At 52.2% G+C, this 18,321-nt stretch overlaps 60 non-coding genes and 21 pseudogenes across 60 annotated transcripts in view; all 81 read left to right on the top strand.

Annotated features, from left to right (window-relative positions):
• LOC131119187 (5S ribosomal RNA) overlaps positions 1-23 on the top strand; it is a 118-nt gene extending 95 nt beyond the window's left edge. Inside the window, exon 1 of the ribosomal RNA XR_009126314.1 lies at positions 1-23. This exon is cut by the window's left edge and continues 95 nt beyond it. This is a non-coding gene — a ribosomal RNA (5S ribosomal RNA).
• A 112-nt stretch (positions 24-135) lies between these two features.
• LOC131112849 (5S ribosomal RNA) lies at positions 136-244 on the top strand (annotated as a pseudogene).
• A 111-nt stretch (positions 245-355) lies between these two features.
• Positions 356-474, top strand: LOC131113907 (5S ribosomal RNA). The gene has a single exon (XR_009121546.1). It is a non-coding gene; the product is annotated as a 5S ribosomal RNA (ribosomal RNA).
• A 112-nt stretch (positions 475-586) lies between these two features.
• LOC131117206 (5S ribosomal RNA) lies at positions 587-705 on the top strand. Its single transcript, XR_009124431.1, has one exon. It is a non-coding gene; the product is annotated as a 5S ribosomal RNA (ribosomal RNA).
• Positions 706-817: 112 nt separating this feature from the next.
• On the top strand, positions 818-936 carry LOC131115531 (5S ribosomal RNA). The gene has a single exon (XR_009122810.1). It is a non-coding gene; the product is annotated as a 5S ribosomal RNA (ribosomal RNA).
• A 111-nt stretch (positions 937-1,047) lies between these two features.
• Positions 1,048-1,156, top strand: LOC131112325 (5S ribosomal RNA; annotated as a pseudogene).
• Positions 1,157-1,268: 112 nt separating this feature from the next.
• On the top strand, positions 1,269-1,386 carry LOC131119188 (5S ribosomal RNA). Its single transcript, XR_009126315.1, has one exon. It is a non-coding gene; the product is annotated as a 5S ribosomal RNA (ribosomal RNA).
• A 112-nt stretch (positions 1,387-1,498) lies between these two features.
• LOC131115249 (5S ribosomal RNA) lies at positions 1,499-1,617 on the top strand. Its single transcript, XR_009122533.1, has one exon. It is a non-coding gene; the product is annotated as a 5S ribosomal RNA (ribosomal RNA).
• Positions 1,618-1,729: 112 nt separating this feature from the next.
• Positions 1,730-1,848, top strand: LOC131118975 (5S ribosomal RNA). The gene has a single exon (XR_009126114.1). It is a non-coding gene; the product is annotated as a 5S ribosomal RNA (ribosomal RNA).
• Positions 1,849-1,960: 112 nt separating this feature from the next.
• On the top strand, positions 1,961-2,069 carry LOC131113865 (5S ribosomal RNA; annotated as a pseudogene).
• A 112-nt stretch (positions 2,070-2,181) lies between these two features.
• LOC131114933 (5S ribosomal RNA) lies at positions 2,182-2,300 on the top strand. Its single transcript, XR_009122229.1, has one exon. It is a non-coding gene; the product is annotated as a 5S ribosomal RNA (ribosomal RNA).
• A 111-nt stretch (positions 2,301-2,411) lies between these two features.
• LOC131114934 (5S ribosomal RNA) lies at positions 2,412-2,530 on the top strand. Its single transcript, XR_009122230.1, has one exon. It is a non-coding gene; the product is annotated as a 5S ribosomal RNA (ribosomal RNA).
• A 111-nt stretch (positions 2,531-2,641) lies between these two features.
• On the top strand, positions 2,642-2,760 carry LOC131118489 (5S ribosomal RNA). The gene has a single exon (XR_009125670.1). It is a non-coding gene; the product is annotated as a 5S ribosomal RNA (ribosomal RNA).
• Positions 2,761-2,872: 112 nt separating this feature from the next.
• Positions 2,873-2,991, top strand: LOC131117207 (5S ribosomal RNA). The gene has a single exon (XR_009124432.1). It is a non-coding gene; the product is annotated as a 5S ribosomal RNA (ribosomal RNA).
• Positions 2,992-3,103: 112 nt separating this feature from the next.
• On the top strand, positions 3,104-3,222 carry LOC131115532 (5S ribosomal RNA). Its single transcript, XR_009122811.1, has one exon. It is a non-coding gene; the product is annotated as a 5S ribosomal RNA (ribosomal RNA).
• A 111-nt stretch (positions 3,223-3,333) lies between these two features.
• Positions 3,334-3,442, top strand: LOC131112326 (5S ribosomal RNA; annotated as a pseudogene).
• Positions 3,443-3,554: 112 nt separating this feature from the next.
• On the top strand, positions 3,555-3,672 carry LOC131119189 (5S ribosomal RNA). Its single transcript, XR_009126316.1, has one exon. It is a non-coding gene; the product is annotated as a 5S ribosomal RNA (ribosomal RNA).
• A 112-nt stretch (positions 3,673-3,784) lies between these two features.
• On the top strand, positions 3,785-3,903 carry LOC131115260 (5S ribosomal RNA). The gene has a single exon (XR_009122544.1). It is a non-coding gene; the product is annotated as a 5S ribosomal RNA (ribosomal RNA).
• Positions 3,904-4,015: 112 nt separating this feature from the next.
• On the top strand, positions 4,016-4,134 carry LOC131118976 (5S ribosomal RNA). Its single transcript, XR_009126115.1, has one exon. It is a non-coding gene; the product is annotated as a 5S ribosomal RNA (ribosomal RNA).
• Positions 4,135-4,246: 112 nt separating this feature from the next.
• LOC131113866 (5S ribosomal RNA) lies at positions 4,247-4,355 on the top strand (annotated as a pseudogene).
• A 112-nt stretch (positions 4,356-4,467) lies between these two features.
• LOC131114936 (5S ribosomal RNA) lies at positions 4,468-4,586 on the top strand. The gene has a single exon (XR_009122232.1). It is a non-coding gene; the product is annotated as a 5S ribosomal RNA (ribosomal RNA).
• Positions 4,587-4,697: 111 nt separating this feature from the next.
• Positions 4,698-4,816, top strand: LOC131114937 (5S ribosomal RNA). Its single transcript, XR_009122233.1, has one exon. It is a non-coding gene; the product is annotated as a 5S ribosomal RNA (ribosomal RNA).
• A 111-nt stretch (positions 4,817-4,927) lies between these two features.
• Positions 4,928-5,046, top strand: LOC131118490 (5S ribosomal RNA). The gene has a single exon (XR_009125671.1). It is a non-coding gene; the product is annotated as a 5S ribosomal RNA (ribosomal RNA).
• Positions 5,047-5,158: 112 nt separating this feature from the next.
• LOC131117865 (5S ribosomal RNA) lies at positions 5,159-5,277 on the top strand. Its single transcript, XR_009125069.1, has one exon. It is a non-coding gene; the product is annotated as a 5S ribosomal RNA (ribosomal RNA).
• Positions 5,278-5,389: 112 nt separating this feature from the next.
• On the top strand, positions 5,390-5,508 carry LOC131116153 (5S ribosomal RNA). Its single transcript, XR_009123413.1, has one exon. It is a non-coding gene; the product is annotated as a 5S ribosomal RNA (ribosomal RNA).
• A 111-nt stretch (positions 5,509-5,619) lies between these two features.
• On the top strand, positions 5,620-5,728 carry LOC131114016 (5S ribosomal RNA; annotated as a pseudogene).
• Positions 5,729-5,840: 112 nt separating this feature from the next.
• LOC131119190 (5S ribosomal RNA) lies at positions 5,841-5,958 on the top strand. The gene has a single exon (XR_009126317.1). It is a non-coding gene; the product is annotated as a 5S ribosomal RNA (ribosomal RNA).
• Positions 5,959-6,070: 112 nt separating this feature from the next.
• On the top strand, positions 6,071-6,179 carry LOC131112850 (5S ribosomal RNA; annotated as a pseudogene).
• Positions 6,180-6,290: 111 nt separating this feature from the next.
• Positions 6,291-6,409, top strand: LOC131113918 (5S ribosomal RNA). The gene has a single exon (XR_009121547.1). It is a non-coding gene; the product is annotated as a 5S ribosomal RNA (ribosomal RNA).
• A 112-nt stretch (positions 6,410-6,521) lies between these two features.
• LOC131117208 (5S ribosomal RNA) lies at positions 6,522-6,640 on the top strand. Its single transcript, XR_009124433.1, has one exon. It is a non-coding gene; the product is annotated as a 5S ribosomal RNA (ribosomal RNA).
• A 112-nt stretch (positions 6,641-6,752) lies between these two features.
• On the top strand, positions 6,753-6,871 carry LOC131115533 (5S ribosomal RNA). The gene has a single exon (XR_009122812.1). It is a non-coding gene; the product is annotated as a 5S ribosomal RNA (ribosomal RNA).
• A 111-nt stretch (positions 6,872-6,982) lies between these two features.
• Positions 6,983-7,091, top strand: LOC131112328 (5S ribosomal RNA; annotated as a pseudogene).
• Positions 7,092-7,203: 112 nt separating this feature from the next.
• Positions 7,204-7,322, top strand: LOC131115272 (5S ribosomal RNA). Its single transcript, XR_009122555.1, has one exon. It is a non-coding gene; the product is annotated as a 5S ribosomal RNA (ribosomal RNA).
• A 112-nt stretch (positions 7,323-7,434) lies between these two features.
• On the top strand, positions 7,435-7,553 carry LOC131118977 (5S ribosomal RNA). Its single transcript, XR_009126116.1, has one exon. It is a non-coding gene; the product is annotated as a 5S ribosomal RNA (ribosomal RNA).
• Positions 7,554-7,665: 112 nt separating this feature from the next.
• Positions 7,666-7,774, top strand: LOC131113867 (5S ribosomal RNA; annotated as a pseudogene).
• Positions 7,775-7,886: 112 nt separating this feature from the next.
• Positions 7,887-8,005, top strand: LOC131114938 (5S ribosomal RNA). Its single transcript, XR_009122234.1, has one exon. It is a non-coding gene; the product is annotated as a 5S ribosomal RNA (ribosomal RNA).
• A 111-nt stretch (positions 8,006-8,116) lies between these two features.
• On the top strand, positions 8,117-8,235 carry LOC131114939 (5S ribosomal RNA). Its single transcript, XR_009122235.1, has one exon. It is a non-coding gene; the product is annotated as a 5S ribosomal RNA (ribosomal RNA).
• Positions 8,236-8,346: 111 nt separating this feature from the next.
• LOC131115572 (5S ribosomal RNA) lies at positions 8,347-8,465 on the top strand. Its single transcript, XR_009122850.1, has one exon. It is a non-coding gene; the product is annotated as a 5S ribosomal RNA (ribosomal RNA).
• Positions 8,466-8,577: 112 nt separating this feature from the next.
• LOC131116505 (5S ribosomal RNA) lies at positions 8,578-8,696 on the top strand. The gene has a single exon (XR_009123751.1). It is a non-coding gene; the product is annotated as a 5S ribosomal RNA (ribosomal RNA).
• A 112-nt stretch (positions 8,697-8,808) lies between these two features.
• On the top strand, positions 8,809-8,927 carry LOC131117878 (5S ribosomal RNA). The gene has a single exon (XR_009125081.1). It is a non-coding gene; the product is annotated as a 5S ribosomal RNA (ribosomal RNA).
• Positions 8,928-9,039: 112 nt separating this feature from the next.
• LOC131112634 (5S ribosomal RNA) lies at positions 9,040-9,148 on the top strand (annotated as a pseudogene).
• Positions 9,149-9,259: 111 nt separating this feature from the next.
• Positions 9,260-9,368, top strand: LOC131114239 (5S ribosomal RNA; annotated as a pseudogene).
• Positions 9,369-9,480: 112 nt separating this feature from the next.
• Positions 9,481-9,598, top strand: LOC131119192 (5S ribosomal RNA). Its single transcript, XR_009126319.1, has one exon. It is a non-coding gene; the product is annotated as a 5S ribosomal RNA (ribosomal RNA).
• Positions 9,599-9,710: 112 nt separating this feature from the next.
• LOC131118288 (5S ribosomal RNA) lies at positions 9,711-9,829 on the top strand. Its single transcript, XR_009125453.1, has one exon. It is a non-coding gene; the product is annotated as a 5S ribosomal RNA (ribosomal RNA).
• Positions 9,830-9,941: 112 nt separating this feature from the next.
• Positions 9,942-10,050, top strand: LOC131113701 (5S ribosomal RNA; annotated as a pseudogene).
• Positions 10,051-10,162: 112 nt separating this feature from the next.
• On the top strand, positions 10,163-10,280 carry LOC131112161 (5S ribosomal RNA; annotated as a pseudogene).
• A 112-nt stretch (positions 10,281-10,392) lies between these two features.
• LOC131118626 (5S ribosomal RNA) lies at positions 10,393-10,511 on the top strand. Its single transcript, XR_009125786.1, has one exon. It is a non-coding gene; the product is annotated as a 5S ribosomal RNA (ribosomal RNA).
• Positions 10,512-10,623: 112 nt separating this feature from the next.
• On the top strand, positions 10,624-10,742 carry LOC131118978 (5S ribosomal RNA). The gene has a single exon (XR_009126117.1). It is a non-coding gene; the product is annotated as a 5S ribosomal RNA (ribosomal RNA).
• Positions 10,743-10,854: 112 nt separating this feature from the next.
• LOC131112919 (5S ribosomal RNA) lies at positions 10,855-10,963 on the top strand (annotated as a pseudogene).
• A 112-nt stretch (positions 10,964-11,075) lies between these two features.
• Positions 11,076-11,194, top strand: LOC131114940 (5S ribosomal RNA). Its single transcript, XR_009122236.1, has one exon. It is a non-coding gene; the product is annotated as a 5S ribosomal RNA (ribosomal RNA).
• Positions 11,195-11,305: 111 nt separating this feature from the next.
• LOC131115573 (5S ribosomal RNA) lies at positions 11,306-11,424 on the top strand. The gene has a single exon (XR_009122851.1). It is a non-coding gene; the product is annotated as a 5S ribosomal RNA (ribosomal RNA).
• A 111-nt stretch (positions 11,425-11,535) lies between these two features.
• LOC131115862 (5S ribosomal RNA) lies at positions 11,536-11,654 on the top strand. Its single transcript, XR_009123131.1, has one exon. It is a non-coding gene; the product is annotated as a 5S ribosomal RNA (ribosomal RNA).
• A 112-nt stretch (positions 11,655-11,766) lies between these two features.
• On the top strand, positions 11,767-11,885 carry LOC131118491 (5S ribosomal RNA). Its single transcript, XR_009125672.1, has one exon. It is a non-coding gene; the product is annotated as a 5S ribosomal RNA (ribosomal RNA).
• Positions 11,886-11,997: 112 nt separating this feature from the next.
• On the top strand, positions 11,998-12,116 carry LOC131117889 (5S ribosomal RNA). The gene has a single exon (XR_009125092.1). It is a non-coding gene; the product is annotated as a 5S ribosomal RNA (ribosomal RNA).
• Positions 12,117-12,228: 112 nt separating this feature from the next.
• Positions 12,229-12,347, top strand: LOC131115734 (5S ribosomal RNA). The gene has a single exon (XR_009123006.1). It is a non-coding gene; the product is annotated as a 5S ribosomal RNA (ribosomal RNA).
• A 111-nt stretch (positions 12,348-12,458) lies between these two features.
• On the top strand, positions 12,459-12,567 carry LOC131114265 (5S ribosomal RNA; annotated as a pseudogene).
• Positions 12,568-12,679: 112 nt separating this feature from the next.
• On the top strand, positions 12,680-12,797 carry LOC131119193 (5S ribosomal RNA). The gene has a single exon (XR_009126320.1). It is a non-coding gene; the product is annotated as a 5S ribosomal RNA (ribosomal RNA).
• Positions 12,798-12,909: 112 nt separating this feature from the next.
• LOC131114941 (5S ribosomal RNA) lies at positions 12,910-13,028 on the top strand. Its single transcript, XR_009122237.1, has one exon. It is a non-coding gene; the product is annotated as a 5S ribosomal RNA (ribosomal RNA).
• A 112-nt stretch (positions 13,029-13,140) lies between these two features.
• Positions 13,141-13,249, top strand: LOC131113682 (5S ribosomal RNA; annotated as a pseudogene).
• Positions 13,250-13,360: 111 nt separating this feature from the next.
• On the top strand, positions 13,361-13,479 carry LOC131113929 (5S ribosomal RNA). The gene has a single exon (XR_009121548.1). It is a non-coding gene; the product is annotated as a 5S ribosomal RNA (ribosomal RNA).
• Positions 13,480-13,591: 112 nt separating this feature from the next.
• Positions 13,592-13,700, top strand: LOC131111965 (5S ribosomal RNA; annotated as a pseudogene).
• Positions 13,701-13,811: 111 nt separating this feature from the next.
• LOC131116631 (5S ribosomal RNA) lies at positions 13,812-13,930 on the top strand. Its single transcript, XR_009123873.1, has one exon. It is a non-coding gene; the product is annotated as a 5S ribosomal RNA (ribosomal RNA).
• A 112-nt stretch (positions 13,931-14,042) lies between these two features.
• On the top strand, positions 14,043-14,161 carry LOC131117329 (5S ribosomal RNA). Its single transcript, XR_009124550.1, has one exon. It is a non-coding gene; the product is annotated as a 5S ribosomal RNA (ribosomal RNA).
• A 112-nt stretch (positions 14,162-14,273) lies between these two features.
• Positions 14,274-14,382, top strand: LOC131113011 (5S ribosomal RNA; annotated as a pseudogene).
• Positions 14,383-14,494: 112 nt separating this feature from the next.
• LOC131117050 (5S ribosomal RNA) lies at positions 14,495-14,613 on the top strand. Its single transcript, XR_009124280.1, has one exon. It is a non-coding gene; the product is annotated as a 5S ribosomal RNA (ribosomal RNA).
• Positions 14,614-14,725: 112 nt separating this feature from the next.
• On the top strand, positions 14,726-14,844 carry LOC131117519 (5S ribosomal RNA). Its single transcript, XR_009124733.1, has one exon. It is a non-coding gene; the product is annotated as a 5S ribosomal RNA (ribosomal RNA).
• A 112-nt stretch (positions 14,845-14,956) lies between these two features.
• LOC131113012 (5S ribosomal RNA) lies at positions 14,957-15,065 on the top strand (annotated as a pseudogene).
• A 112-nt stretch (positions 15,066-15,177) lies between these two features.
• On the top strand, positions 15,178-15,296 carry LOC131115432 (5S ribosomal RNA). Its single transcript, XR_009122710.1, has one exon. It is a non-coding gene; the product is annotated as a 5S ribosomal RNA (ribosomal RNA).
• A 111-nt stretch (positions 15,297-15,407) lies between these two features.
• On the top strand, positions 15,408-15,526 carry LOC131115854 (5S ribosomal RNA). The gene has a single exon (XR_009123122.1). It is a non-coding gene; the product is annotated as a 5S ribosomal RNA (ribosomal RNA).
• Positions 15,527-15,638: 112 nt separating this feature from the next.
• On the top strand, positions 15,639-15,757 carry LOC131117529 (5S ribosomal RNA). Its single transcript, XR_009124743.1, has one exon. It is a non-coding gene; the product is annotated as a 5S ribosomal RNA (ribosomal RNA).
• Positions 15,758-15,868: 111 nt separating this feature from the next.
• LOC131115695 (5S ribosomal RNA) lies at positions 15,869-15,987 on the top strand. The gene has a single exon (XR_009122969.1). It is a non-coding gene; the product is annotated as a 5S ribosomal RNA (ribosomal RNA).
• A 112-nt stretch (positions 15,988-16,099) lies between these two features.
• Positions 16,100-16,218, top strand: LOC131116425 (5S ribosomal RNA). Its single transcript, XR_009123673.1, has one exon. It is a non-coding gene; the product is annotated as a 5S ribosomal RNA (ribosomal RNA).
• Positions 16,219-16,330: 112 nt separating this feature from the next.
• Positions 16,331-16,449, top strand: LOC131116759 (5S ribosomal RNA). Its single transcript, XR_009123997.1, has one exon. It is a non-coding gene; the product is annotated as a 5S ribosomal RNA (ribosomal RNA).
• Positions 16,450-16,561: 112 nt separating this feature from the next.
• On the top strand, positions 16,562-16,670 carry LOC131111966 (5S ribosomal RNA; annotated as a pseudogene).
• Positions 16,671-16,781: 111 nt separating this feature from the next.
• LOC131116632 (5S ribosomal RNA) lies at positions 16,782-16,900 on the top strand. The gene has a single exon (XR_009123874.1). It is a non-coding gene; the product is annotated as a 5S ribosomal RNA (ribosomal RNA).
• A 112-nt stretch (positions 16,901-17,012) lies between these two features.
• Positions 17,013-17,121, top strand: LOC131113013 (5S ribosomal RNA; annotated as a pseudogene).
• A 112-nt stretch (positions 17,122-17,233) lies between these two features.
• Positions 17,234-17,352, top strand: LOC131117051 (5S ribosomal RNA). Its single transcript, XR_009124281.1, has one exon. It is a non-coding gene; the product is annotated as a 5S ribosomal RNA (ribosomal RNA).
• A 112-nt stretch (positions 17,353-17,464) lies between these two features.
• Positions 17,465-17,583, top strand: LOC131116042 (5S ribosomal RNA). Its single transcript, XR_009123305.1, has one exon. It is a non-coding gene; the product is annotated as a 5S ribosomal RNA (ribosomal RNA).
• A 112-nt stretch (positions 17,584-17,695) lies between these two features.
• On the top strand, positions 17,696-17,814 carry LOC131117494 (5S ribosomal RNA). Its single transcript, XR_009124709.1, has one exon. It is a non-coding gene; the product is annotated as a 5S ribosomal RNA (ribosomal RNA).
• Positions 17,815-17,926: 112 nt separating this feature from the next.
• Positions 17,927-18,045, top strand: LOC131117052 (5S ribosomal RNA). The gene has a single exon (XR_009124282.1). It is a non-coding gene; the product is annotated as a 5S ribosomal RNA (ribosomal RNA).
• A 112-nt stretch (positions 18,046-18,157) lies between these two features.
• LOC131116043 (5S ribosomal RNA) lies at positions 18,158-18,276 on the top strand. The gene has a single exon (XR_009123306.1). It is a non-coding gene; the product is annotated as a 5S ribosomal RNA (ribosomal RNA).
• Positions 18,277-18,321: the final 45 nt, after the last annotated feature.

Here is an 18,321-nt window from a genome sequence, read left to right on the forward strand (position 1 = left end):
GTGAATACCAGGTGCTGTAAGCTTTTTATGGTTTCTGCTCTTGCCTGACAGCAGAGGGCGCTGTTTGACACTTTTTGCTGTAGTCTAGTTTGGCCTGCGTCGCCTTCAAATAGGATCTTTACAGTTGCCCTGGCAGCTTACGGCCACACTACCCTGAAAACGCCTGATCTCGGAAGCTAAGCAGGGGAGGGCCTGGTTAGTACTTGGATGGGAGACCGCCTGGGAATACCAGGTGCTGTAAGCTTTTTATGGTTTCTGCTCTAGCCTGACAGCAGAGGGCGCTGTTTGACACTTTTTGCTGGATCTAAATTGGCCTGCGTCGCCTTCAAATAAGATCTTTTCAGTTGTCCTGGCAGCTTACGGCCATACCACCCTGAAAACGCCTGATCTCGTCCGATCTCGGAAGCTAAGCAGGGGCGGGCCTGGTTAGTACTTGGATGGGAGACCGCCTGGGAATACCAGGTGCTGTAAGCTTTTCATGGTTTCTGCTCTTGCCTGACAGCAGAGGGCGCTGTTTGACACTTTTTGCTGGAGTCTAGTTTGGCCTGCGTCTTCTTCAAATAGGATCTTTTCAGTTGCCCTGGCAGCTTACGGCCATACTACCCTGAAAACGCCCGATCTCGTCCGATCTCGGAAGCTAAGCAGGGGCGGGACTGGTTAGTACTTGGATGGGAGACCGCCTGGGAATACCAGGTGCTGTAAGCTTTTCATGGTTTCTGCTCTTGCCTGACAGCAGAGGGCGCTGTTTGACATGTTTTGCTGGAGTCTAGTTTGGCCTGCGTCACCTTCAAATAGGATCTTTTCAGTTGACCTGGCAGCTTACGGCTATACTACCCTGAAAACGCCCGATCTCGTCCGATCTCGGAAGCTAAGCAGGGGCGGGCCTGGTTAGTACTTGGATGGGAGACCGCCTGGGAATACCAGGTGCTGTAAGCTTTTTATGGTTTCTGCTCTAGCCTGACAGCAGAGGGCGCTGTTTGACACTTTTTGCTTGATCTAGTTTGGCCTGCGTCGCCTTCAAATAAGATCTTTTCAGTTGTCCTGGCAGCTTACGGCCATACTACCCTGAAAACGCCCGATCTCGGAAGCTAAGCAGGGGCGGGCCTGGTTAGTACTTGGATGGGAGACCGCCTGTGAATACCAGGTGCTGTAAGCTTTTTATGGTTTCTGCTCTTGCCTGACAGCAGAGGGCGCTGTTTGACACTTTTTGCTGTAGTCTAGTTTGGCCTGTGTCACCTTCAAATAGGATCTTTTCAGTTGACCTGGCAGCTTAGGCCATACTACCCTGAAAACGCCCGATCTCGTACGATCTCGGAAGCTAAGCAGGGCCGGGCCTGGTTAGTACTTGGATGGGAGACCGCCTGTGAATACCAGGTGCTGTAAGCTTTTTATGGTTTCTGCTCTTGCCTGACAGCAGAGGGCGCTGTTTGACACTTTTTGCTGTAGTCTAGTTTGGCCTGCGTCACCTTCAAATAGGATCTTTTCAGTTGACCTGGCAGCTTACGGCCATACTACCCTGAAAACGCCCGATCTCGTCCGATCTCGGAAGCTAAGCAGGGGCAGGCCTGGTTAGTACTTGGATGGGAGACCGCCTGGGAATACCAGGTGCTGTAAGCTTTTCATGGTTTCTGCTCTTGCCTGACAGCAGAGGGCGCTGTTTGACATGTTTTGCTGGAGTCTAGTTTGTCCTGCGTCGCCTTCAAATAGGATCTTTTCAGTCGCCTTGGCAGCTTTTGGCCATACTACCCTGAAAACGCCCGATCTCGTCCGATCTCGGAAGCTAAGCAGGGGCGGTCCTGGTTAGTACTTGGATGGGAGACCGCCTGGGATTACCAGGTGCTGTAAGCTTTTTATGGTTTCTGCTCTTGCCTGACAGCAGAGGGCGCTGTTTGACACTTTTTGCTGGAGTCTAGTTTGGCCTGCGTCTTCTTCAAATAGGATCTTTTCAGTTGTCCTGGCAGGTTACGGCCATACTATCCTGAAAACGCCCGATCTCGGAAGCTAAGCAGGGGCGGGCCTGGTTAGTACTTGGATGGGAGACCGCCTGTGAATACCAGGTGCTGTAAGCTTTTTATGGTTTCTGCTCTTGCCTGACAGCAGAGGGCGCTGTTTGACACTTTTTGCTGTAGTCTAGTTTGGCCTGCGTCACCTTCAAATAGGATCTTTTCAGTTGACCTGGCAGCTTACGGCCATACTACCCTGAAAACGCCCGATCTCGTCCGATCTCGGAAGCTAAGCAGGGGCGGGCCTGGTTAGTACTTGGATGGGAGACCGCCTGGGAATACCAGGTGCTGTAAGCTTTTTATGGTTTCTGCTCTAGCCTGACAGCAGAGGGCGCTGTTTGACACTTTTTGCTGGATCTAGTTTGGCCTGCGTCGCCTTCAAATAAGATCTTTTCAGTTGTCCTGGCAGCTTACGGCCATACTACCCTGAAAACGCCCGATCTCGTCCGATCTCGGAAGCTAAGCAGGGGCGGGCCTGGTTAGTACTTGGATGGGAGACCGCCTGGGAATACCAGGTGCTGTAAGCTTTTTGTGGTTTCTGCTCTAGCCTGACAGCAGAGGGCGCTGTTTGACACTTTTTGCTGGATCTAGTTTGGCCTGCGTCGCCTTCAAATAGGATCTTTTCAGTTGTCCTGGCAGCTTACGGCCATACTACCCTGAAAACGCCCGATGTCGTCCGATCTCGGAAGCTAAGCAGGAGCGGGCCTGGTTAGTACTTGGATGGGAGACCGCCTGGGAATACCAGGTGCCGTAAGCTTTTTATGGTTTCTGCTCTTGCCTGACAGCAGAGGGCGCTGTTTGACACTTTTTGCTATAGTCTAGTTTGGCCTGCGTCGCCTTCAAATAGGATCTTTTCAGTTGATGTGGCAGCTTACGGCCATACTACCCTGAAAACGCCCGATCTCGTCCGATCTCGGAAGCTAAGCAGGGGCGGGACTGGTTAGTACTTGGATGGGAGACCGCCTGGGAATACCAGGTGCTGTAAGCTTTTCATGGTTTCTGCTCTTGCCTGACAGCAGAGGGCGCTGTTTGACATGTTTTGCTGGAGTCTAGTTTGGCCTGCGTCACCTTCAAATAGGATCTTTTCAGTTGACCTGGCAGCTTACGGCTATACTACCCTGAAAACGCCCGATCTCGTCCGATCTCGGAAGCTAAGCAGGGGCGGGCCTGGTTAGTACTTGGATGGGAGACCGCCTGGGAATACCAGGTGCTGTAAGCTTTTTATGGTTTCTGCTCTAGCCTGACAGCAGAGGGCGCTGTTTGACACTTTTTGCTTGATCTAGTTTGGCCTGCGTCGCCTTCAAATAAGATCTTTTCAGTTGTCCTGGCAGCTTACGGCCATACTACCCTGAAAACGCCCGATCTCGGAAGCTAAGCAGGGGCGGGCCTGGTTAGTACTTGGATGGGAGACCGCCTGTGAATACCAGGTGCTGTAAGCTTTTTATGGTTTCTGCTCTTGCCTGACAGCAGAGGGCGCTGTTTGACACTTTTTGCTGTAGTCTAGTTTGGCCTGTGTCACCTTCAAATAGGATCTTTTCAGTTGACCTGGCAGCTTAGGCCATACTACCCTGAAAACGCCCGATCTCGTACGATCTCGGAAGCTAAGCAGGGCCGGGCCTGGTTAGTACTTGGATGGGAGACCGCCTGTGAATACCAGGTGCTGTAAGCTTTTTATGGTTTCTGCTCTTGCCTGACAGCAGAGGGCGCTGTTTGACACTTTTTGCTGTAGTCTAGTTTGGCCTGCGTCACCTTCAAATAGGATCTTTTCAGTTGACCTGGCAGCTTACGGCCATACTACCCTGAAAACGCCCGATCTCGTCCGATCTCGGAAGCTAAGCAGGGGCAGGCCTGGTTAGTACTTGGATGGGAGACCGCCTGGGAATACCAGGTGCTGTAAGCTTTTCATGGTTTCTGCTCTTGCCTGACAGCAGAGGGCGCTGTTTGACATGTTTTGCTGGAGTCTAGTTTGTCCTGCGTCGCCTTCAAATAGGATCTTTTCAGTCGCCTTGGCAGCTTTTGGCCATACTACCCTGAAAACGCCCGATCTCGTCCGATCTCGGAAGCTAAGCAGGGGCGGTCCTGGTTAGTACTTGGATGGGAGACCGCCTGGGATTACCAGGTGCTGTAAGCTTTTTATGGTTTCTGCTCTTGCCTGACAGCAGAGGGCGCTGTTTGACACTTTTTGCTGGAGTCTAGTTTGGCCTGCGTCTTCTTCAAATAGGATCTTTTCAGTTGTCCTGGCAGGTTACGGCCATACTATCCTGAAAACGCCCGATCTCGGAAGCTAAGCAGGGGCGGGCCTGGTTAGTACTTGGATGGGAGACCGCCTGTGAATACCAGGTGCTGTAAGCTTTTTATGGTTTCTGCTCTTGCCTGACAGCAGAGGGCGCTGTTTGACACTTTTTGCTGTAGTCTAGTTTGGCCTGCGTCACCTTCAAATAGGATCTTTTCAGTTGACCTGGCAGCTTACGGCCATACTACCCTGAAAACGCCCGATCTCGTCCGATCTCGGAAGCTAAGCAGGGGCGGGCCTGGTTAGTACTTGGATGGGAGACCGCCTGGGAATACCAGGTGCTGTAAGCTTTTTATGGTTTCTGCTCTAGCCTGACAGCAGAGGGCGCTGTTTGACACTTTTTGCTGGATCTAGTTTGGCCTGCGTCGCCTTCAAATAAGATCTTTTCAGTTGTCCTGGCAGCTTACGGCCATACTACCCTGAAAACGCCCGATCTCGTCCGATCTCGGAAGCTAAGCAGGGGCGGGCCTGGTTAGTACTTGGATGGGAGACCGCCTGGGAATACCAGGTGCTGTAAGCTTTTTGTGGTTTCTGCTCTAGCCTGACAGCAGAGGGCGCTGTTTGACACTTTTTGCTGGATCTAGTTTGGCCTGCGTCGCCTTCAAATAGGATCTTTTCAGTTGTCCTGGCAGCTTACGGCCATACTACCCTGAAAACGCCCGATGTCGTCCGATCTCGGAAGCTAAGCAGGAGCGGGCCTGGTTAGTACTTGGATGGGAGACCGCCTGGGAATACCAGGTGCCGTAAGCTTTTTATGGTTTCTGCTCTTGCCTGACAGCAGAGGGCGCTGTTTGACACTTTTTGCTATAGTCTAGTTTGGCCTGCGTCGCCTTCAAATAGGATCTTTTCAGTTGATGTGGCAGCTTACGGCCATACTACCCTGAAAACGCCCGATCTCGTCCGATCTCGGAAGCTAAGCAGGGGCGGGCCTGGTTAGTACTTGGATGGGAGACCGCCTGGGAATACCAGGTGCCGTAAGCTTTTCATGGTTTCTGCTCTTGCCTGACAGCAGAGGGCGCTGTTTGACATGTTTTGCTGGAGTCTAGTTTGGCCTGCGTCACCTTCAAATAGGATCTTTTCAGTTGACCTGGCAGCTTACGGCCATACTACCCTGAAAACGCCCGATCTCGTCCGATCTCGGAAGCTAAGCAGGGGCGGGCCTGATTAGTACTTGGATGGGAGACCGACTGGGAATACCAGGTGCTGTAAGCTTTTTATGGTTTCTGCTCTAGCCTGACAGCAGAGGGCGCTGTTTGACACTTTTTGCTTGATCTAGTTTGGCCTGCGTCGCCTTCAAATAAGATCTTTTCAGTTGTCCTGGCAGCTTTCGGCCATACTACCCTGAAAACGCCCAATCTTGGAAGCTAAGCAGGGGCGGGCCTGGTTTGTACTTGGATGGGAGACCGCCTGTGAATACCAGGTGCTGCAAGCTTTTTATGGTTTCTGCTCTTGCCTGACAGCAGAGGGCGCTGTTTGACACTTTTTGCTGTAGTCTAGTTTGGCCTGTGTCACCTTCAAATAGGATCTTTTCAGTTGACCTGGCAGCTTAGGCCATACTACCCTGAAAACGCCCGATCTCGTACGATCTCGGAAGCTAAGCAGGGCCGGGCCTGGTTAGTACTTGGATGGGAGACCGCCTGTGAATACCAGGTGCTGTAAGCTTTTTATGGTTTCTGCTCTTGCCTGACAGCAGAGGGCGCTGTTTGACACTTTTTGCTGTAGTCTAGTTTGGCCTGCGTCGCCTTCAAATAGGATCTTTACAGTTGCCCTGGCAGCTTACGGCCACACTACCCTGAAAACGCCTGATCTCGGAAGCTAAGCAGGGGAGGGCCTGGTTAGTACTTGGATGGGAGACCGCCTGGGAATACCAGGTGCTGTAAGCTTTTTATGGTTTCTGCTCTAGCCTGACAGCAGAGGGCGCTGTTTGACACTTTTTGCTGGATCTAAATTGGCCTGCGTCGCCTTCAAATAAGATCTTTTCAGTTGTCCTGGCAGCTTACGGCCATACCACCCTGAAAACGCCTGATCTCGTCCGATCTCGGAAGCTAAGCAGGGGCGGGCCTGGTTAGTACTTGGATGGGAGACCGCCTGGGAATACCAGGTGCTGTAAGCTTTTCATGGTTTCTGCTCTTGCCTGACAGCAGAGGGCGCTGTTTGACACTTTTTGCTGGAGTCTAGTTTGGCCTGCGTCTTCTTCAAATAGGATCTTTTCAGTTGCCCTGGCAGCTTACGGCCATACTACCCTGAAAACGCCCGATCTCGTCCGATCTCGGAAGCTAAGCAGGGGCGGGACTGGTTAGTACTTGGATGGGAGACCGCCTGGGAATACCAGGTGCTGTAAGCTTTTCATGGTTTCTGCTCTTGCCTGACAGCAGAGGGCGCTGTTTGACATGTTTTGCTGGAGTCTAGTTTGGCCTGCGTCACCTTCAAATAGGATCTTTTCAGTTGACCTGGCAGCTTACGGCTATACTACCCTGAAAACGCCCGATCTCGTCCGATCTCGGAAGCTAAGCAGGGGCGGGCCTGGTTAGTACTTGGATGGGAGACCGCCTGGGAATACCAGGTGCTGTAAGCTTTTTATGGTTTCTGCTCTAGCCTGACAGCAGAGGGCGCTGTTTGACACTTTTTGCTTGATCTAGTTTGGCCTGCGTCGCCTTCAAATAAGATCTTTTCAGTTGTCCTGGCAGCTTACGGCCATACTACCCTGAAAACGCCCGATCTCGGAAGCTAAGCAGGGGCGGGCCTGGTTAGTACTTGGATGGGAGACCGCCTGTGAATACCAGGTGCTGTAAGCTTTTTATGGTTTCTGCTCTTGCCTGACAGCAGAGGGCGCTGTTTGACACTTTTTGCTGTAGTCTAGTTTGGCCTGCGTCACCTTCAAATAGGATCTTTTCAGTTGACCTGGCAGCTTACGGCCATACTACCCTGAAAACGCCCGATCTCGTCCGATCTCGGAAGCTAAGCAGGGGCAGGCCTGGTTAGTACTTGGATGGGAGACCGCCTGGGAATACCAGGTGCTGTAAGCTTTTCATGGTTTCTGCTCTTGCCTGACAGCAGAGGGCGCTGTTTGACATGTTTTGCTGGAGTCTAGTTTGTCCTGCGTCGCCTTCAAATAGGATCTTTTCAGTCGCCTTGGCAGCTTTTGGCCATACTACCCTGAAAACGCCCGATCTCGTCCGATCTCGGAAGCTAAGCAGGGGCGGTCCTGGTTAGTACTTGGATGGGAGACCGCCTGGGATTACCAGGTGCTGTAAGCTTTTTATGGTTTCTGCTCTTGCCTGACAGCAGAGGGCGCTGTTTGACACTTTTTGCTGGAGTCTAGTTTGGCCTGCGTCTTCTTCAAATAGGATCTTTTCAGTTGTCCTGGCAGGTTACGGCCATACTATCCTGAAAACGCCCGATCTCGGAAGCTAAGCAGGGGCGGGCCTGGTTAGTACTTGGATGGGAGACCGCCTGTGAATACCAGGTGCTGTAAGCTTTTTATGGTTTCTGCTCTTGCCTGACAGCAGAGGGCGCTGTTTGACACTTTTTGCTGTAGTCTAGTTTGGCCTGCGTCACCTTCAAATAGGATCTTTTCAGTTGACCTGGCAGCTTACGGCCATACTACCCTGAAAACGCCCGATCTCGTCCGATCTCGGAAGCTAAGCAGGGGCGGGCCTGGTTAGTACTTGGATGGGAGACCGCCTGGGAATACCAGGTGCTGTAAGCTTTTTATGGTTTCTGCTCTAGCCTGACAGCAGAGGGCGCTGTTTGACACTTTTTGCTGGATCTAGTTTGGCCTGCGTCGCCTTCAAATAAGATCTTTTCAGTTGTCCTGGCAGCTTACGGCCATACTACCCTGAAAACGCCCGATCTCGTCCGATCTCGGAAGCTAAGCAGGGGCGGGCCTGGTTAGTACTTGGATGGGAGACCGCCTGGGAATACCAGGTGCTGTAAGCTTTTTGTGGTTTCTGCTCTAGCCTGACAGCAGAGGGCGCTGTTTGACACTTTTTGCTGGATCTAGTTTGGCCTGCGTCGCCTTCAAATAAGATCTTTTCAGTTGACCTGGCAGCTTGCGGCCATACTACCCTGAAAACGCCCGATCTCGTCCGATCTCGGAAGCTAAGCAGGGGCGGGCCTGGTTAGTACTTGGATGGGAGACCGCCTGGGAATACCAGGTGCTGTAAGCTTTTTATGGTTTCTGCTCTTGCCTGACAGCAGAGGGCGCTGTTTGACACTTTTTGCTGGAGTCTAGTTTGGCCTGCGTCGCCTTCAAATAGGATCTTTTCAGTTGTCCTGGCAGCTTACGGCCATACTACCCTAAAAACGCCCGATCTCGTCCGATCTCGGAAGCTAAGCAGGGGCGGGCCTGGTTAGTACTTGGATGGGAGACCGCCTGGGAATACCAGGTGCCGTAGGCTTTTTATGGTTTCTGCTCTTGCCTGACAGCAGAGGGCGCTGTTTGACACTTTTTGCTGGAGTCTCGTTTGGCCTGCGTCGCCTTCAAATAGGATCTTTTCAGTTGATGTGGCAGCTTACGGCCATACTACCCTGAAAACGCCCGATCTCGTCCGATCTCGGAAGCTAAGCAGGGGCGGGCCTGGTTAGTACTTGGATGGGAGACCGCCTGGGAATACCAGGTGCCGTAAGCTTTTCATGGTTTCTGCTCTTGCCTGACAGCAGAGGGCGCTGTTTGACATGTTTTGCTGGAGTCTAGTTTGGCCTGCGTCACCTTCAAATAGGATCTTTTCAGTTGACCTGGCAGATTACGGCCATACTACCCTGAAAACGCCCGATCTCGGAAGCTAAGCAGGGGCGGGCCTGGTTAGTACTTGGATGGGAGACCGCCTGGGAATACCAGGTGCTGTAAGCTTTTTATGGTTTCTGCTCTAGCCTGACAGCAGAGGGCGCTGTTTGACACTTTTTGCTTGATCTAGTTTGGCCTGCGTCGCCTTCAAATAAGATCTTTTCAGTTGTCCTGGCAGCTTTCTGCCATACTACCCTGAAAACGCCCAATCTCGGAAGCTAAGCAGGGGCGGGCCTGGTTTGTACTTGGATGGGAGACCGCCTGTGAATACCAGGTGCTGTAAGCTTTTTATGGTTTCTGCTCTTGCCTGACAGCAGAGGGCGCTGTTTGACACTTTTTGCTGTAGTCTAGTTTGGCCTGTGTCACCTTCAAATAGGATCTTTTCAGTTGACCTGGCAGCTTAGGCCATACTACCCTGAAAACGCCCGATCTCGTACGATCTCGGAAGCTAAGCAGGGCCGGGCCTGGTTAGTACTTGGATGGGAGACCGCCTGTGAATACCAGGTGCTGTAAGCTTTTTATGGTTTCTGCTCTTGCCTGACAGCAGAGGGCGCTGTTTGACACTTTTTGCTGTAGTCTAGTTTGGCCTGCGTCACCTTCAAATAGGATCTTTTCAGTTGACCTGGCAGCTTACGGCCATACTACCCTGAAAACGCCCGATCTCGTCCGATCTCGGAAGCTAAGCAGGGGCGGTCCTGGTTAGTACTTGGATGGGAGACCGCCTGGGATTACCAGGTGCTGTAAGCTTTTTATGGTTTCTGCTCTTGCCTGACAGCAGAGGGCGCTGTTTGACACTTTTTGCTGGAGTCTAGTTTGGCCTGCGTCTTCTTCAAATAGGATCTTTTCAGTTGTCCTGGCAGCTTACGGCCATACTACCCTGAAAAAGCCCGATCTCGGAAGCTAAGCAGGGGCGGGCCTGGTTAGTACTTGGATGGGAGACCGCCTGTGAATACCAGGTGCTGTAAGCTTTTTATGGTTTCTGCTCTTGCCTGACAGCAGAGGGCGCTGTTTGACACTTTTTGCTGTAGTCTAGTTTGGCCTGTGTCACCTTCAAATAGGATCTTTTCAGTTGACCTGGCAGCTTAGGCCATACTACCCTGAAAACGCCCGATCTCGTACGATCTCGGAAGCTAAGCAGGGCCGGGCATGGTTAGTACTTGGATGGGAGACCGCCTGTGAATACCAGGTGCTGTAAGCTTTTTATGGTTTCTGCTCTTGCCTGACAGCAGAGGGCGCTGTTTGACACTTTTTGCTGTAGTCTAGTTTGGCCTGCGTCACATTCAAATAGGATCTTTTCAGTTGACCTGGCAGCTTACGGCCATACTACCCTGAAAACGCCCGATCTCGTCCGATCTCGGAAGCTAAGCAGGGGCAGGCCTGGTTAGTACTTGGATGGGAGACCGCCTGAGAATACCAGGTGCTGTAAGCTTTTCATGGTTTCTGCTCTTGCCTGACAGCAGAGGGCGCTGTTTGACATGTTTTGCTGGAGTCTAGTTTGTCCTGCGTCGCCTTCAAATAGGATCTTTTCAGTTGCCTTGGCAGCTTTTGGCCATACTACCCTGAAAACGCCCGATCTCGTCCGATCTCGGAAGCTAAGCAGGGGCGGTCCTGGTTAGTACTTGGATGGGAGACCGCCTGGGATTACCAGGTGCTGTAAGCTTTTTATGGTTTCTGCTCTTGCCTGACAGCAGAGGGCGCTGTTTGACACTTTTTGCTGGAGTCTAGTTTGGCCTGCGTCTTCTTCAAATAGGATCTTTTCAGTTGTCCTGGCAGCTTACGGCCATACTATCCTGAAAACGCCCGATCTCGGAAGCTAAGCAGGGGCGGGCCTGGTTAGTACTTGGATGGGAGACCGCCTGTGAATACCAGGTGCTGTAAGCTTTTTATGGTTTCTGCTCTTGCCTGACAGCAGAGGGCGCTGTTTGACACTTTTTGCTGTAGTCTAGTTTGGCCTGCGTCACCTTCAAATAGGATCTTTTCAGTTGACCTGGCAGCTTACGGCCATACTACCCTGAAAACGCCCGATCTCGTCCGATCTCGGAAGCTAAGCAGGGGCGGGCCTGGTTAGTACTTGGATGGGAGACCGCCTGGGAATACCAGGTGCTGTAAGCTTTTTATGGTTTCTGCTCTAGCCTGACAGCAGAGGGCGCTGTTTGACACTTTTTGCTGGATCTAGTTTGGCCTGCGTCGCCTTCAAATAAGATCTTTTCAGTTGTCCTGGCAGCTTGCGGCCATACTACCCTGAAAACGCCCGATCTCGTCCGATCTCGGAAGCTAAGCAGGGGCGGGCCTGGTTAGTACTTGGATGGGAGACCGCCTGGGAATACCAGGTGCTGTAAGCTTTTTGTGGTTTCTGCTCTAGCCTGACAGCAGAGGGCGCTGTTTGACACTTTTTGCTGGATCTAGTTTGGCCTGCGTCGCCTTCAAATAAGATCTTTTCAGTTGACCTGGCAGCTTACGGCCATACTACCCTGAAAACGCCCGATCTCGTCCGATCTCGGAAGCTAAGCAGGGGTGGGCCTGGTTAGTACTTGGATGGGAGACCGCCTGGGAATACCAGGTGCTGTAAGCTTTTTATGGTTTCTGCTCTTGCCTGACAGCAGAGGGCGCTGTTTGACACTTTTTGCTGGAGTCTAGTTTGGCCTGCGTCGCCTTCAAATAGGATCTTTTCAGTTGTCCTGGCAGCTTACGGCCATACTACCCTGAAAACGCCCGATGTCGTCCGATCTCGGAAGCTAAGCAGGAGCGGGCCTGGTTAGTACTTGGATGGGAGACCGCCTGGGAATACCAGGTGCCGTAAGCTTTTTATGGTTTCTGCTCTTGCCTGACAGCAGAGGGCGCTGTTTGACACTTTTTGCTGGAGTCTAGTTTGGCCTGCGTCGCCTTCAAATAGGATCTTTTCAGTTGATGTGGCAGCTTACGGCCATACTACCCTGAAAACGCCCGATCTCGTCCGATCTCGGAAGCTAAGCAGGGGCGGGCCTGGTTAGTACTTGGATGGGAGACCGCCTGGGAATACCAGGTGCCGTAAGCTTTTCATGGTTTCTGCTCTTGCCTGACAGCAGAGGGCGCTGTTTGACATGTTTTGCTGGAGTCTAGTTTGGCCTGCGTCACCTTCAAATAGGATCTTTTCAGTTGACTTGGCAGCTTACGGCCATACTACCCTGAAAACGCCCGATCTCGTCCGATCTCGGAAGCTAAGCAGGGGCGGGCCTGGTTAGTACTTGGATGGGAGACCGACTGGGAATACCAGGTGCTGTAAGCTTTTTATGGTTTCTGCTCTAGCCTGACAGCAGAGGGCGCTGTTTGACACTTTTTGCTTGATCTAGTTTGGCCTGCGTCGCCTTCAAATAAGATCTTTTCAGTTGTCCTGGCAGCTTTCGGCCCTACTACCCTGAAAACGCCCAATCTCGGAAGCTAAGCAGGGGCGGGCCTGGTTTGTACTTGGATGGGAGACCGCCTGTGAATACCAGGTGCTGCAAGCTTTTTATGGTTTCTGCTCTTGCCTGACAGCAGAGGGCGCTGTTTGACACTTTTTGCTGTAGTCTAGTTTGGCCTGTGTCACCTTCAAATAGGATCTTTTCAGTTGACCTGGCAGCTTAGGCCATACTACCCTGAAAACGCCCGATCTCGTACGATCTCGGAAGCTAAGCAGGGCCGGGCCTGGTTAGTACTTGGATGGGAGACCGCCTGTGAATACCAGGTGCTGTAAGCTTTTTATGGTTTCTGCTCTTGCCTGACAGCAGAGGGCGCTGTTTGACACTTTTTGCTGTAGTCTAGTTTGGCCTGCGTCACCTTCAAATAGGATCTTTTCAGTTGACCTGGCAGCTTACGGCCATACTACCCTGAAAACGCCCGATCTCGTCCGATCTCGGAAGCTAAGCAGGGGCGGGCCTGGTTAGTACTTGGATGGGAGACCGCCTGGGAATACCAGGTGCTGTAAGCTTTTTATGGTTTCTGCTCTAGCCTGACAGCAGAGGGCGCTGTTTGACATGTTTTGCTGGAGTCTAGTTTGTCCTGCGTCGCCTTCAAATAGGATCTTTTCAGTTGCCTTGGCAGCTTTTGGCCATACTACCCTGAAAACGCCTGATCTCGGAAGCTAAGCAGGGGAGGGCCTGGTTAGTACTTGGATGGGAGACCGCCTGGGAATACCAGGTGCTGTAAGCTTTTTATGGATTTTGCTCTAGCCTGACAGCAGAGGGCGCTGTTTGACACTTTTTGCTGGATCTAGTTTGGCCTGCGTCGCCTTCAAATAAGATCTTTTCAGTTGTCCTGGCAGCTTACGGCCATACCACCCTGAAAACGCCTGATCTCGTCCGATCTCGGAAGCTAAGCAGGGGCGGGCCTGGTTAGTACTTGGATGGGAGACCGCCTGGGAATACCAGGTGCTGTAAGCTTTTCATGGTTTCTGCTCTTGCCTGACAGCAGAGGGCGCTGTTTGACATGTTTTGCTGGAGTCTAGTTTGGCCTGCGTCACCTTCAAATAGGATCTTTTCAGTTGACCTGGCAGCTTACGGCCATACTACCCTGAAAACGCCCGATCTCGGAAGCTAAGCAGGGGCGGGCCTGGTTAGTACTTGGATGGGAGACCGCCTGGGAATACCAGGTGCTGTAAGCTTTTTATGGTTTCTGCTCTAGCCTGACAGCAGAGGGCGCTGTTTGACACTTTTTGCTGGATCTAGTTTGGCCTGCGTCGCCTTCAAATAAGATCTTTTCAGTTGTCCTGGCAGCTTACGGCCATACTACCCTGAAAACGCCCGATCTCGTCCGATCTCGGAAGCTAAGCAGGGGTGGGCCTGGTTAGTACTTGGATGGGAGACCGCCTGGCAATACCAGGTGCTGTAAGCCTTTTATGGTTTCTGCTCTTGCCTGACAGCAGAGGGCGCTGTTTGACACTTTTTGCTGGAGTCTAGTTTGGCCTGCGTCGCCTTCAAATAGGATCTTTTCATTTGCCCTGGCAGCTTACGGCCATACTACCCTGAAAACGCCCGATCTCGTCCGATCTCGGAAGCTAAGCAGGGGCGGGCCTGGTTAGTACTTGTATGGGAGACCGCCTGGGAATACCAGGTGCTGTACGCTTTTTATGGTTTCTGCTCTTGCCTGACAGCAGAGGGCGCTGTTTGACACTTTTTGCTGGAGTCTAGTTTGTCCTGCGTCGCCTTCAAATAGGATCTTTTCAGTTGCCTTGGCAGCTTTTGGCCATACTACCCTGAAAACGCCCGATCTCGGAAGCTAAGCAGGGGCGGGCCTGGTTAGTACTTGGATGGGAGACCGCCTGGGAATACCAGGTGCTGTAAGCTTTTTATGGTTTCTGCTCTTGCCTGACAGCAGAGGGCGCTGTTTGACATGTTTTGCTGGAGTCTAGTTTGGCCTGCGTCACCTTCAAATAGGATTTTTTCAGTTGACCTGGCAGCTTACGGCCATACTACCTTGAAAACGCCCGATCTCGTCCGATCTCGGAAGCTAAGCACGGGCGGGCCTGGTTAGTACTTGAATGGGAGACCGCCTGGGAATACCAGGTGCTGTAAGCTTTTTATGGTTTCTGCTCTTGCCTAACAGCAGAGGGCGCTGTTTGACACTTTTTGCTGGAGTCTAGTTTGGCCTGCGTCGCCTTCAAATAGGATCTTTTCAGTTGCCCTGGCAGCTTACGGCCATACTACCCTGAAAATGCCCGGTCTCGTCCGATCTCGGAAGCTAAGCAGGGGCGGGCCTGGTTAGTACTTGAATGGGAGACCGCCTGGGAATACCAGGTGCTGTAAGCTTTTTATGGTTTCTGCTCTTGCCTAACAGCAGAGGGCGCTGTTTGACACTTTTTGCTGGAGTCTAGTTTGTCCTGCGTCGCCTTCAAATAGGATCTTTTCAGTTGCCTTGGCAGCTTTTGGCCATACTACCCTGAAAACGCCCGATCTCGGAAGCTAAGCAGGGGCGGGCCTGGTTAGTACTTGGATGGGAGACCGCCTGGGAATACCAGGTGCTGTAAGCTTTTTATGGTTTCTGCTCTTGCCTGACAGCAGAGGGCGCTGTTCGACACTTTTTGCTGGAGTCTAGTTTGGCCTGCGTCTTCTTCAAATAGGATCTTTTCAGTTGACCTGGCAGCTTATGGCCATACTACCCTGAAAACGCCCGATCTCGTCCGATCTCGGAAGCTAAGCAGGGGCGGGCCTGGTTAGTACTTGGATGGGAGACCGCCTGGGAATACCAGGTGCTGTAAGCTTTTTATGGTTTCTGCTCTAGCCTGACAGCAGAGGGCGCTGTTTGACACTTTTTGCTGGATCTAGTTTGGCCTGCGTCGCCTTCAAATAAGATCTTTTCAGTTGTCCTGGCAGCTTACGGCCACACCACCCTGAAAACGCCTGATCTCGTCCGATCTCGGAAGCTAAGCAGGGGCGGGCCTGGTTAGTACTTGGATGGGAGACCGCCTGGGAATACCAGGTGCTGTAAGCTTTTTTTGGTTTCTGCTCTTGCCTGACAGCAGAGGGCGCTGTTTGACACTTTTTGCTGGAGTCTAGTTTGGCCTGCGTCGCCTTCAAATAGGATCTTTTCAGTTGACGTGGCAGCTTACGGCCATATTACCCTGAAAACGCCCGATCTCGTCCGATCTCGGAAGCTAAGCATGGGCGGGCCTGGTTAGTACTTGGATGGGAGACCGCCTGGGAATACCAGGTGCTGTAAGCTTTTTATGGTTTCTGCTCTAGCCTGACAGCAGAGGGCGCTGTTTGACACTTTTTGCTGGATCTAGTTTGGTCTGCGTCGCCTTCAAATAAGATCTTTTCAGTTGTCCTGGCAGCTTACGGCCATACCACCCTGAAAACGCCTGATCTCGTCCGATCTCGGAAGCTAAGCAGGGGCGGGCCTGGTTAGTACTTGGATGGGAGACCGCCTGTGAATACCAGGTGCTGTAAGCTTTTTATGGTTTCTGCTCTAGCCTGACAGCAGAGGGCGCTGTTTGACATGTTTTGCTGGAGTCTAGTTTGTCCTGCGTCGCCTTCAAATAGGATCTTTTCAGTTGCCTTGGCAGCTTTTGGCCATACCACCCTGAAAACGCCTGATCTCGTCCGATCTCGGAAGCTAAGCAGGGGCGGGCCTGGTTAGTACTTGGATGGGAGACCGCCTGGGAATACCAGGTGCTGTAAGCTTTTTATGGTTTCTGCTCTTGCCTGACAGCAGAGGGCGCTGTTTGACACCTTTTGCTGGAGTCTAGTTTGGCCTGCGTCGCCTTCAAATAGGATCTTTTCAGTTGATGTGGCAGCTTACGGCCATACTACCCTGAAAACGCCCGATCTCGTCCGATCTCGGAAGCTAAGCAGGGGCGAGCCTGGTTAGTACTTGGATGGGAGACCGCCTGGGAATACCAGGTGCTGTAAGCTTTTCATGGTTTCTGCTCTTGCCTGACAGCAGAGGGCGCTGTTTGACATGTTTTGCTGGAGTCTAGTTTGGCCTGCGTCACCTTCAAATAGGATCTTTTCAGTTGACCTGGCAGCTTACGGCCATACTACCCTGAAAACGCCCGATCTCGGAAGCTAAGCAGGGGCGGGCCTGGTTAGTACTTGGATGGGAGACCGCCTGGGAATACCAGGTGCTGTAAGCTTTTTATGGTTTCTGCTCTAGCCTGACAGCAGAGGGCGCTGTTTGACACTTTTTGCTGGATCTAGTTTGGCCTGCGTCGCCTTCAAATAAGATCTTTTCAGTTGTCCTGGCAGCTTACGGCCATACTACCCTGAAAACGCCCGATCTCGTCCGATCTCGGAAGCTAAGCAGGGGTGGGCCTGGTTAGTACTTGGATGGGAGACCGCCTGGCAATACCAGGTGCTGTAAGCCTTTTATGGTTTCTGCTCTTGCCTGACAGCAGAGGGCGCTGTTTGACACTTTTTGCTGGAGTCTAGTTTGTCCTGCGTCGCCTTCAAATAGGATCTTTTCAGTTGCCTTGGCAGCTTTTGGCCATACTACCCTGAAAACGCCCGATCTCGGAAGCTAAGCAGGGGCGGGCCTGGTTAGTACTTGGATGGGAGACCGCCTGGGAATACCAGGTGCTGTAAGCTTTTTATGGTTTCTGCTCTTGCCTGACAGCAGAGGGCGCTGTTTGACATGTTTTGCTGGAGTCTAGTTTGGCCTGCGTCACCTTCAAATAAGATTTTTTCAGTTGACCTGGCAGCTTACGGCCATACTACCTTGAAAACGCCCGATCTCGTCCGATCTCGGAAGCTAAGCACGGGCGGGCCTGGTTAGTACTTGAATGGGAGACCGCCTGGGAATACCAGGTGCTGTAAGCTTTTTATGGTTTCTGCTCTTGCCTAACAGCAGAGGGCGCTGTTTGACACTTTTTGCTGGAGTCTAGTTTGGCCTGCGTCGCCTTCAAATAGGATCTTTTCAGTTGCCCTGGCAGCTTACGGCCATACTACCCTGAAAACGCCCGGTCTCGTCCGATCTCGGAAGCTAAGCAGGGGCGGGCCTGGTTAGTACTTGGATGGGAGACCGCCTGGGAATTCCAGGTGCTGTAAGCTTTTTATGGTTTCTGCTCTTGCCTGACAGCAGAGGGCGCTGTTTGCCACTTTTTTCTGGAGTCTAGTTTGGCCTGCGTCGCCTTCAAATAGGACCTTTTCATTTGCCCTGGCAGCTTACGGCCATACTACCCTGAAAAAGCCCGATCTCGTCCGATCTCGGAAGCTAAGCAGGGGCGGGCCTGGTTAGTACTTGGATGGGAGTCCGCCTGGGAATACCAGGTGCTGTAAGCTTTTTATGGTTTCTGCTCTTGCCTGACAGCAGAGGGCGCTGTTTGACATGTTTTGCTGGAGTCTAGTTTGGCCTGCGTCACCTTCAAATAGGATTTTTTCAGTTGACCTGGCAGCTTACGGCCATACTACCTTGAAAACGCCCGATCTCGTCCGATCTCGGAAGCTAAGCACGGGCGGGCCTGGTTAGTACTTGAATGGGAGACCGCCTGGGAATACCAGGTGCTGTAAGCTTTTTATGGTTTCTGCTCTTGCCTAACAGCAGAGGGCGCTGTTTGACACTTTTTGCTGGAGTCTAGTTTGGCCTGCGTCGCCTTCAAATAGGATCTTTTCAGTTGCCCTGGCAGCTTACGGCCATACTACCCTGAAAACGCCCGGTCTCGTCCGATCTCGGAAGCTAAGCAGGGGCGGGCCTGGTTAGTACTTGGATGGGAGACCGCCTGGGAATTCCAGGTGCTGTAAGCTTTTTATGGTTTCTGCTCTTGCCTGACAGCAGAGGGCGCTGTTTGC

This window comes from Doryrhamphus excisus, unplaced genomic scaffold (genome assembly GCF_030265055.1).
Source record: "Doryrhamphus excisus isolate RoL2022-K1 unplaced genomic scaffold, RoL_Dexc_1.0 HiC_scaffold_25, whole genome shotgun sequence".
Lineage (NCBI taxonomy): Eukaryota > Metazoa > Chordata > Actinopteri > Syngnathiformes > Syngnathidae > Doryrhamphus > Doryrhamphus excisus.